This window comes from Sarcophilus harrisii, chromosome 3 (genome assembly GCF_902635505.1).
Source record: "Sarcophilus harrisii chromosome 3, mSarHar1.11, whole genome shotgun sequence".
Lineage (NCBI taxonomy): Eukaryota > Metazoa > Chordata > Mammalia > Dasyuromorphia > Dasyuridae > Sarcophilus > Sarcophilus harrisii.
The window spans coordinates 431,883,833-431,894,878 of NC_045428.1; positions in this window are offsets into that span (position 1 = coordinate 431,883,833).

The window sequence follows — 11,046 nt, forward strand, 5'->3', positions numbered from 1 at the left end:
TCCCAAGCCAAATGAGCAGAGACCAAGTGCCAGGACAAGTTTTTTGTATTGTTGAAGCCCTCCTCCCTTACTCCATCCTCCAGCTGCAGCCAGACGTACTGGCATAAAGCAAAGGGCACGTGAGCGCATTATGTGCCCATTTTCCCTCTTGGGGAAGCCAGCACTACGGGAGAAGAAGTGCCCTGGTATACATATCCACGGTGAATAACTGCAAAAGCCCACTAGGCAGAAATGGAGGGGATAAGGATCTGCGCCAGCTGTTCCCTCCTTCGTTGAGGTGTCCAAGGCTGCCCCAAACCTGGAGGCCAGCAAAGCCCAATCCTCCCGCTGCCCCCGATCTCGCTGGAGCCCCGGATCCCTGGCACAAATTAAAGAGGGGTTCTATATAATCCTGCCTCCCCGCTGCTTTCAATTACGCGGATATAGCTTCCTGGTGTCTACAAAAGCCAAGAAAATGTTCTCTTTCTCGAAAGAAAACGCGTAGGAGGGGCGGGGGTCGCGCAATAGTTAGAGAAAGAGCTCCCTTTCAGGTCTCATCCCATCTCACAGTGGAGCCACGGCAGGCCCTCCCTCCCGCCGCAGAGCAGAGCTGCCCCCTCCACCCCGCTGCCAGCTGCCCCTCGCAGCGCCTGCCTGCTGCGGTGCTCATTATCTCCCTCAGTGCACTCAAAGTCATGCTGCCGCATAATTAGGGTCTCCTTGTGCCTTGTCAGGATAGCGAGCTCAATAACGCCGAGAAAGGTCCCATCTTATCTTTTTTTTTTAATTTTCCTAACTGCAGTCACCTGGATTTTCTTTGAAGCTGTTTATAGGGTAATTAATAACTACATTTTGAGCGGTTTGGATCCGATTTCAGTGCAAGGTCTTTGCTCATGGCCATCACGAAAAAGATTTTGGAAAAAGTACCGGGTAGATAATAGGTTATTTATGTGAACACTAAAAAGTGGTTTTTACTGCCGATCGTAAACAAGTCATGATTGTCTTCAGCTAAGAGGAAATGGAAAGAAAATACTCTAAATTCTGACTTGGCTTTTTAACACTGATCTGAAAGGATCTTTTGTAACTTGGGAGAACGTTTCAAAACGGAGGGGAAGGGATTAGGCTTTTATAAAGCACCTACTAGAAGCCAAACGCTTTTACAAATGGTCTGTACTTTGATCCTCACAACAACTCTGAGAAATAAATGCTATTATTATTGCCATTTTACAGATGAGGAAACTGAGGGGAAGTGATTTATCCCAAGGCCACACAGCTCATAAAGGTCTGAGTCTGGATTTGAACTCTGGTCTTCCTGACTTCAAGCCCAGAACTTTATCCACCAAGTCACCTAGCTTAACTCAGTCAAGAGTTAAGGGAGGGGTCTTGAAAGACATGGGCTTTCCCTCATTTGGGGGTGGGGGGGGTGAATTGTTAAATTTAAAAAAGAAAAAGAAAGAAAGAAATCTGCTAAATGCCCTGCAACCTGCCAAATGCTAGGACTAGGAGAACAAAGAATGAAACAATATTAGCAGGAAGTTTACTGTAGTGCCAATAAGTGAAAACCTACCCTGAAGTCATGGAAAACAAGAGTCCCAATTTAACTTATCTAGGTCAATTCATTGCTCAGTAGTTTTCAGCTGAGTCAGACTCTTCATGACCCCATTTGGAGTTTTCTTGGCAAAGAAACTCTAATGCTTTGCCATTTTCTCTTCTAGCTCATTTTATAGATGAGGAAACTGAGGCACAGAGGATTAAGTGATGCCCAGCATTTGCGCAGGATTTGTCTACTCAGTGAGTGTCTGATTTGAACTCAAGATTAGTCTTTCTGACTCCAGACCTGGTACTCTTCTCAATAAGGCACCTAGCTGCCCCCATCTAAATCAATACATTGATATTTTGTTGATCTGTGTACATCCAATGGTGCAGGTCACAATCCTTCTACATATTCTCATATTGCTGTACTCTTGTCCATATTCTCCCATAAATCACCTATAGAAAAATCTGCCCAACATGAACCAGGGTGATCCTTTGAGTCTTAACTAGATTTTACCTAGGTCTTGAAATATTTGTAAAGAGCTTAGCACATAGTAGATACTTATTAAATGCAGTCTCTCTTCCTCTCTACTCCCCTTGACATTGTATGGTTATCAGAAAACATGAGTTGTTCATCTGCTATCCCCTACACTGTCACAAGTCTAGACCATTCCCCTTTCCTGTCATCCAGCTCTTCTGGGATCTTTTATGTAGCATTTCTTCTTAGTAATAAGCTACTTCCTATTTACACCCACTACATATCATTTCATTGTTCCCTGAGTAATGCAAAAGTTTCAGTTCTTCCAAGATTGTGACATTTGATGATTCATAGAAATATAGCATCATTATAGGAACATTAGTATTTAGTGCCTTGCCTATCAAACTATTAAAATAATAATTGGAAAAAACAAAAAGTCTAGAATCTCAATGGGAATTATTTATAGATAATGTATATATATAAATTTTATGCATACATATTTCTTGTTGTTCAGTAACTTCTAACTCTGTGATCCCTTTTTTTGGATTTTCTTGGCTAAAATACTGAAGTGGATTGTCATTTCCTTTCCAGTTTATTTTACAGAAGAGGAACAGAGGCAAACAGGATTAAGTGACTTGCCCAGAATCACACAACTAGTAAGTATCTGAGGTTGAATCTGAACTCATGAAGATGAGTGTTACTGATTCCAATCCCATCCAATCCCAGTGTTACTGTTCTATCTATTGAACTACTTAGCTACTCTGCAGTTTAGATAATAAGTAATGTCTCAGGTTTCCCTAAAGTGGGGAATAGAAATATATAATGTAAATCAGATACAGGTAGGAGCAGCTAGTTGGCACAGTGGTTAGAGTACCAACTCTGAAGCCAGAAGGACCTGAGTTCAAATGTGGGCTCAGAACCCTGGGCAAGTCACTTAACCCCAATTGCCTCAGGGGAAAAAAATTAGATACAGGTAGATAATCTCTTACAAAGATCCCTGAAAAATGCTAACACACACACACACACACACATACACACACACACACACACACACACGACTCACAATGGGCATTGACCAAGTCAATAAGCAAGCATTTATTATTTACTATGTGTCAGGCCCTGTGCTAAGTGCTAGGGATACAAAAAAAAGGCAAAAACACATCCTTTCCCTTAAAGAGTTCCCATTTCAAAGGAGTCAATTTAAAAGCAATTGTGTATATACAAAATATAGATGGAATAGATAGAAAGTAAATTCAGAGAGAAAGAATTAGCTGTTGAGGAGTAACAAAAGATTGAGAAAGGCCTCCAGCAGAAGAGGAAATTGGAGGTGAAATTGAAGAAGCCAGGAAAGCCAATAAGCAAATGTAATGAGGGGCAACATTCCATGCATTGGAGGGATTCTAAGTGAAAAGGCTGGCAGAACAAAGAATGGAGGAATGGAAGGCAGTCCCTGAATCATAGAATATATGGAGAAGAATAAAATGTAAGACTAAGAAGATAGGAAAGAGCTAGATTGTGAAAGGCTATCTAGCTTGATATATCCAATGAGACTGGAGTTCAGTTTAAGATTGGAGGATTGGAGCTCAAAGAAACCATTTCATTTTCATTTTTTTGTTCAGTCATGTCTGTCTCTTTGTGACGCCATGAACCACACGGCACAGCAGGTTCTTCTGCCCTCCACTATCTCCCAAAATCTGTCCAATGTCACATTCACTGTTTCCATGACATTATCTTATCTATCTCATCCTCTGCCATCCTTTTTTCCTTTGCCTTCAGTCTTTCTCAAAATCAAGGTCTTTTTCAATGAGTCCTTCTTCTCATTATGTAGTCAAATCAAAACATTTACAATTCAGCTTCAATATTTAATCTTCCAGTGAATAACCTTAATTAATTTCTTCAAGTACCGATTGATTTTTGACTTCCTTGCTATCCAAAGGACTTTCAAAAGTTGTCTTCAGAACCACAATTTAAAAGTGTTGCTTCTATGACACTCAGCTTTCTTTATTGACCAACTCTCAGAACCATGCATTTTTATTGCAAAAACCACATCTTTGACTACACAGATTTTTGTCAGCAAGGTGATGTCTCTGCTTTTTAGTATGCTGTCCAGATTTGCCATAGCTTTCCTTACAAGGAGCAAGAATCTTTTAATTTCATGGCTGCAGTTGTTGTCTGCAGTGATCTTTAAGCCCAAGAATATAAAATCAGATTTTGCTTCCATTTCTTCTCCCTTTATTTGACAGGAACTGATGGGACCAGTTGCCTTCATCTTTTTTTTTTTTTTTTAATGTTAAGCTTTAAATCACCTCTTACACTCTCCTCTTTCACCCTCCAAGAGGCTTCTTCATTTTTTTTTTACCTTCTCAGAGTGGTATTCTCTGCATATCTGAGATTATTGACATTTCTCCTGGAAACCTTAATTCTGACTTCTGATTCATGAAGCCTGACATTTCATATGATATACTGTGCATAAGCTAAATAAATGAGGTAACAATAAACAGCCTTGTTGTACTTTTTTTCAATTTGCAGTTAATCACGTTCCATTTTTTTTTGACAAAAATACTGGAGTGGTTTGTCATTTCTCTCTCCAGTTCATTTTACAAATGAGCAAATTGAGGCAAACAGAGTTATGTAATTTGTCCAGGGTCACACAACTTTCAAGTGTCTGAGACTGAATTTGGGGTCAGGTTGATGAGGTTTAGATTTGGGGAACCCAAATGAAATTAGGATTTCTGGTGGTCAGGGAATTAAATGAGGTCTAGTGGCAGGTTCAGGGTTCAGGGAATCAAATCGAGGGATTTGTCTCCCCTGTAACCCTTTGGGATTTGGTGCAAGCATTAGTTCTCTGTAAAGGAATTTACAGACCCAAAAACCTAGATTGATAAAAGAGGTTTATTATGGGCATTGGAAGTAAGGTTAAAGTCTGGTTAAGGAAATAGATGAGGGTAAAGAGAAGATAGCATTGGAAAAGGGTATTCCAGTGGGCAGAGGTTCCTTGGGATGCCAAGAATGATATAGCTAGCATGTTTGGAACCTCTGTAAAGAGAGGATTTTAGTTTGGCTCTTTTTATAATGAGAGATTTAGCCAAAGGGAGTTCAGCCAGGCTAGAATTTGAATTGAATTCAATGAGTTTCAGGGCTGAGCAGACCCCACCCAGATAACAAAGATGAAACTATTTGTGTCCTTGGGTCAGGGTCCCTCACTGAGACAGAGCTGAAGGAGATTTTCTCCTTTAAGGATTTTCAGAGTTTCAGGGTTCCCTTTTCAAGGTCTTTCTGACTCTAAGCCCAGTGATCCATTGCACCAGGTAGCTGATAGTCATCTTGAAACAGGTTGTAGTCCCTTTAAGAAACTGTATTTCCTACTGATCTGTGATCCCTTTCAGATTCTCAGCCCCTCCTGGCTGAGGCATATCCTCTCTAGATGAATTGTCTTTCTGGGATGCCAGAACCTTTGATTCAATTACAAATCCTGGTCAAAAAGCATCCCTTTGAATTCCAATAGAAGATCTGGGTCTGAGCCAACTTGGGCTGCCCCAGCCCCCACTGGTTCTGATCTGCTCAGACTGTCCCAACCCACACCAAGACACTCAATATTATAAGTTTTCATCAACAAAGGTCTTTTGCAGATGGACCTTGGCAGCTCCCTTTGCTGCCAGGACCTTCCGTCTAATGAGAACTGCATTCTCAGTGCAAAACTCCATTTTCCATACATCTGCCACTACAGAAGTCAATCTCTTGGTAAATTGATTTCTATCTAACAATAAACTTTCATTTTGCAACTAATATTTCGGGAATGAGTGAATTCTTTCACTCTTAAAACCTGAGGCTGATTTAAAGGGGATTCTTAACAACTCTCTCATAGCCACTAACCTCTAGACCACCAGGAATCTAGACCACTCAAACAACATTAATCTAACTCATCTAATTAAACACCCACCCCCATTTTACAGATTAGGAAACTTAGTCTCTGAGTAGCCCAATGTATCACCAAAGTAGTAAGTTGGAAAGTTGGAATGCAAATTTAGGATTCCAATCTCATTGCTATTTCCACTATCACATGGCTCTCCTAAAAATCCAACACTTTTATCTGAAATATTTAAAATGTCCTCCAGAAGGGAAACACAAATAATTTGAAAGAGAAAAGAAGAAAGAGAAAATTAATTACAAAATAGTAGGGGGAAACCAGGAAAACTACCTTCTCTTCCTTCCAACTCGCAAGAGAAGAACAAGTGACTCATTCTGAGACTGGAATACAACAAAATCCAAGATCATTTAAATCTGTTCCAAGATAATTCCCAACCTTCAAGTAGCTAATTCTATATCAGCTCCAACATTCCCCTGTGTCTCCTGAAAAACTCTTCATCATACTAATAACTACTTATATGCAAAAGATTCTCCTGGATTTAATCTCATTTAATCTTTGAATGAAAGCTGAAGCAGGAAAGGCATTATTAGCTGTGTTTTACAGATGGGCAAACTGAGGTACACAGAAAAGAAGTACATGAATTATCATGGTATTATGGAAAAAAAACACAAGGCTCAGAGTTTTGAGTCAATTTCACCACTTGCTAATACTTGTGTTCTTGGTTAATGTGTCCTTTACTTCTCGGTAACACAGTTTCCTTGGCTGTAAAAATGAAAACATTGAACTAAATAATCCCCAGAGTCTCTTGGATTTTTACCAGAAACCAGTTGTCATCCATCTCTAGCTTCCTGATCTCCTTCATGACTGTACTGAGCATTAGCAAGACCATGATACACATGTTTGATTCCAGCATTTATATATCCAGTTCCCTGTCCCAAGGGCTCAAGTTCATGTCACTGAGCTACCTACTGAATATCTTTTTCTGGGTATCCATTAGCATCTCAAAACCAAATGTCTGCTAGAGGGGAAACTTTCATGGAATGAAACAATAGGCATATACAGTTACTTTGGACTGAATAGTTCTCTATCTAGGTAGGTCACTCCTTTACTTGCAAACAATCAAGTAACAGCACATTTGTTTAAATAATTATCTAATTCTGAGCTGGGCTGACCCCTTCAAGGGATTAGGGAGGGAAGTCATACATCCAGGCACTGGTATGTCAATGCAGTTATTGGCACACTTCACCCCCAGCCCATCTCTACCCCAAGCTGAGCTTCTTCAGGCTGGCATTCCACAATACAACTGGATAATTCATCCATCCCCCAATGACTGGAGGTCTTGTAATGAGGGGCAGTCTTGCAAGGAAGTCCAATAGGATTCCTTGGCACCTCAAGCCTTTACAGATGAAGGGTGAAACTCTTGGGAAGGAGACGGTTTCATCATTGAGGGGATTTGAACAGATGGACTTTGGCTAGTAAGGTATTAAGGCTGATTAGCTGACTCAAACTGTTAATACAGTGCTGCACTAAAAGAGTTTATATCCTCCATGATTTAATCAAGCAGAATTGCTAGCTATATGACCCTGCACAAATCATTTAACTTAGCCTCAGTTTCTTCATCTGTAAAATGGGGATAACAATAGTATTGCTATTCAGGGTTGTGATAAAGAAAATAACTTAACATTTACAAACCTTAAAATACTTCGTAATGTTGATCATGACTATTATCATCATTGCTATCCAAAACTCTTTGAAGGAATGCCTTAGCATTGGTGGGCTCAATTATATTTAAGACATGTCCAAAACAGAACTCAGTGCCTTTCCCCTAAACATTCCTTTCTGCTAAAGTTCTCTATTTCTGTTATAGATGCTACCATTCTTCCAGTCACCCAACTTTACCACCTTGGAGTCATCTTCAGTTCTTTGCTCTCCTTCAGCTCTCATATATCAAACCGTTTACTAAATCTTGATCATTCTATCTCCATAACTTCTCTCTCCCATCCATCCCCTCCCCTCTATTCACACAGCCACCACATCACTTTAGCCCTCATCACTTCTCCCCTAGATTATTGCAACTGGAAGCTCTTTTTACCAGTTTCTTCTGCCTCCCTTTTCCCTCTAACGCACCATTGAGCTGATAAAATAATCTTCCTCTTACAAAAGTATCACTAATGTCATTCTCCTCAATAATCTTCAGAGATTTCTTATTGCCTCTAGGATAAAATTCACTTTAAAATTTATCATATATACATATAAATATGTATGCACATATATGCCATATTATGTATTGTTTTACATATATAATATGTATAATATATATTTATATATTCATAACTTGGTTTTAAAAGAAGGCATAGTACATAACCTGGCTTTAAAAGAAGGCTTTAAAAATGGCATAGTGCCAGGAGTCAGGAAGATTCCTTTTTGTTAGTTAAAATCTGATCTCAGTCACTTACCAGCTATATGATCCTGGGCAAATCACAACCCTATTTACCTCAGTTTCCTCGTCTGTGAAATGAGCTGGAGAAGAAAATGGCATACCATTCCAGTATCTCTGCTGAGAAAACCCTTAAAGCGGTTATGAAGAGACAGACTCCACTGAAACAACTGAACTTCTAAATAGGGCTCCTTAAACTTTTTCCATTTGCTACCCCCCTTTTCACCTGAGAAATTTTTACATGATCCCAGGTATATGGGCATATACAATAGGTATATAAATCAAATACCGATAATAAATCATAATTTCTCAACTCCTACATTCAGTTATGAGACCCCCACATAAAGGTGACCCATAGTTTAAAAAGCTGCGGCTAAACAAAGGATTGAGATAGAATATAGAAAACAGAAATCCATGGGAAATGCCCTGACTTCAAAAAAGGCTTTCAGCTAGGAAAGGAAGAGAACAATAAACATGCCAGACACTATGCTATCTAAATATCTCACTCAAAATACATAAATATAATATATATGTGATATTAAATGAAGAAACTTAATGGTTGGATAATCCATCAACCAGAAAATCTACTCATATATAATTGAATCAACCAAATAAGTTTTAAAAAGGATATTTCTCATTCTTAATAATATTTTCCTCACTTCCTAACAGTGTAGTCAAAGAAGGCTATTTCTCATTCTTGTTAATATTTTCCTCACTTCCTAACAGTGTAGTCAAAGGATTTTGCCTTAGGAATCTGAAGTCCTGGATCCTGAATTGCTTCTTTCATTACTTGCTATCTTGAGCAAATCAATTCAAATGAATTCAATAAGCAATTTTAAAAATGGTATTTGATGACTTTTAATAGCATTTTATTTTTTCAAATACATGAAAAGATAGTTTTCAACATTCATTTTTGTAAGATTTTGTGCTCCAAAAATTTTTCCCTCCTTCTCTTATCTCTCCTCTTTCTAAGTCAGCAAGCAATCTGACATAGTTAAATATATGCAATTCTTTTAAACATATTTCCATATTTGTCATTTTGGCCAAGAAAAATCAGACCAAAAGAGGAAAAAACCAAGAGAAAGAAAAAAAACAAACAAACAACAAAAGGTGAAAATACTATGCTTTGATCCACATTCAGTGTCCATAGTTTTCTCTTTGGATATGGATGTCATTTTCCATTTCAAGTGTATTGATATTATCTTGAATCACATCATTGGTGACAAGAGCCAAGTCCATCACAACAGACATCACATAATCTTGTCACTGTGTACAATGTCAACAAACATTTTAAAAGCAACTATTTTATGTAAGGAATTATGCTGAGACTGGTCTCTGTCCTCAAGAAGCTTTTATTTTATTAAGAGAACACAACAAATATTTAAATAAGAGAACGCAAAAAATTGAAGGTAGTGTTGACTGGAAGGAACAGAAAAGCTCTACAGGAGGAGGCACCTGAGCTATTGTTGAATAGAGCTAAATATGTGAAGAGGCAATGGTGAAGATGGGAAGAGAACACTTCAGGAATACAAAGATCTAGAGACTGGAAATGGAATGTTTTGTACGGAAAAGAGCAAGCAGACCAGTTTGACTGAAAAATAAAGTGTGTGACCTGGTGTAATGTGAAATAGGTCTGGAAAGGTAGGTAGACCTAGTTTCATAGGTTCAGAGTTTCAGAACTGAATGTTACCTCAGAGGTCATCTGCTTTAAACTTCTCATTTCATAGTTGAGGAGGCTGTGGCTAAGGAACTTCAGTCCCTTGCCTAGGGTTTCACAGCTCATAAAAGGCTTAGGTAGGAAGGTTACGTTAGTCTTCCTAAATCCAAGTCCAACAGCCTATCCAGAGTAGAGGCTGTTGGTGACAGTGAATAGAGAACTGGGCCTGAGAAAGATCCCAGTCCAAATCCTGACTCAGACACTTACAATTGCCTTAACCTAGCAGGGTTACTATGAGGATCAAAATATTATGTAACAGAGGACAGATGTAACATGTAACAAATGTATGTATGCATGTAATACATAACAAAATAAAATGTACAGATACAGTCTAGTACAAAATACCTGTGTGCCTCATTTCTCTAGAACTTAAAATAATAATAAGCCAGCATTTTTAGTGCTTTGCATGTTATCTCATTTGATCTTCACAACCTGAGTGGTAAGTGCTGTTATTATCCTCATTTGACACTTCAAGAAATTGAGGCAGACAGAGATTAAATGTTTTGCCCAGGCTCACACAGTTGGTAAGGATCTGAGACAAGATCTGAATTCAGTTCTTTCTTACTCTAAATACAACATTCTATCTGCTGTGCCACCCAGCCAACTATCTCTTTAGTTCTTACCCAGAACTCTGGAGGAACCCCTAGCACCGTGGCCACAATGAACATCCCTCGAGGGAAAGAAGAAAAGGGAAAGAACATCACAGGTGAATCACAGTTATCTCAGATTTCACAGTGAACACTCCCCAGTGTCACATAATAGCCAGAAGGATCAAATAAAAGAATTGCCAAGCAGCTGCAAAGCCCCTGCCAAGGTCAGAGAACACTCATTTGTACATCAGAACAGTTTTGTGTTTTTCCAGAAATACTCTTAATAGCCTGGACCTGGAAGCAGAGAAGGCAATTAGTGGTGATTATCCAGGACTGGGAATTAGCAAAATGGGAACCATGAAAACTAGAAAATCCAGGGTTGTGAAGACTGCGTATTTTAAAATCAGCCGGAGTCAGGAATTCAGGTTAGGGGAAAATCTTCAA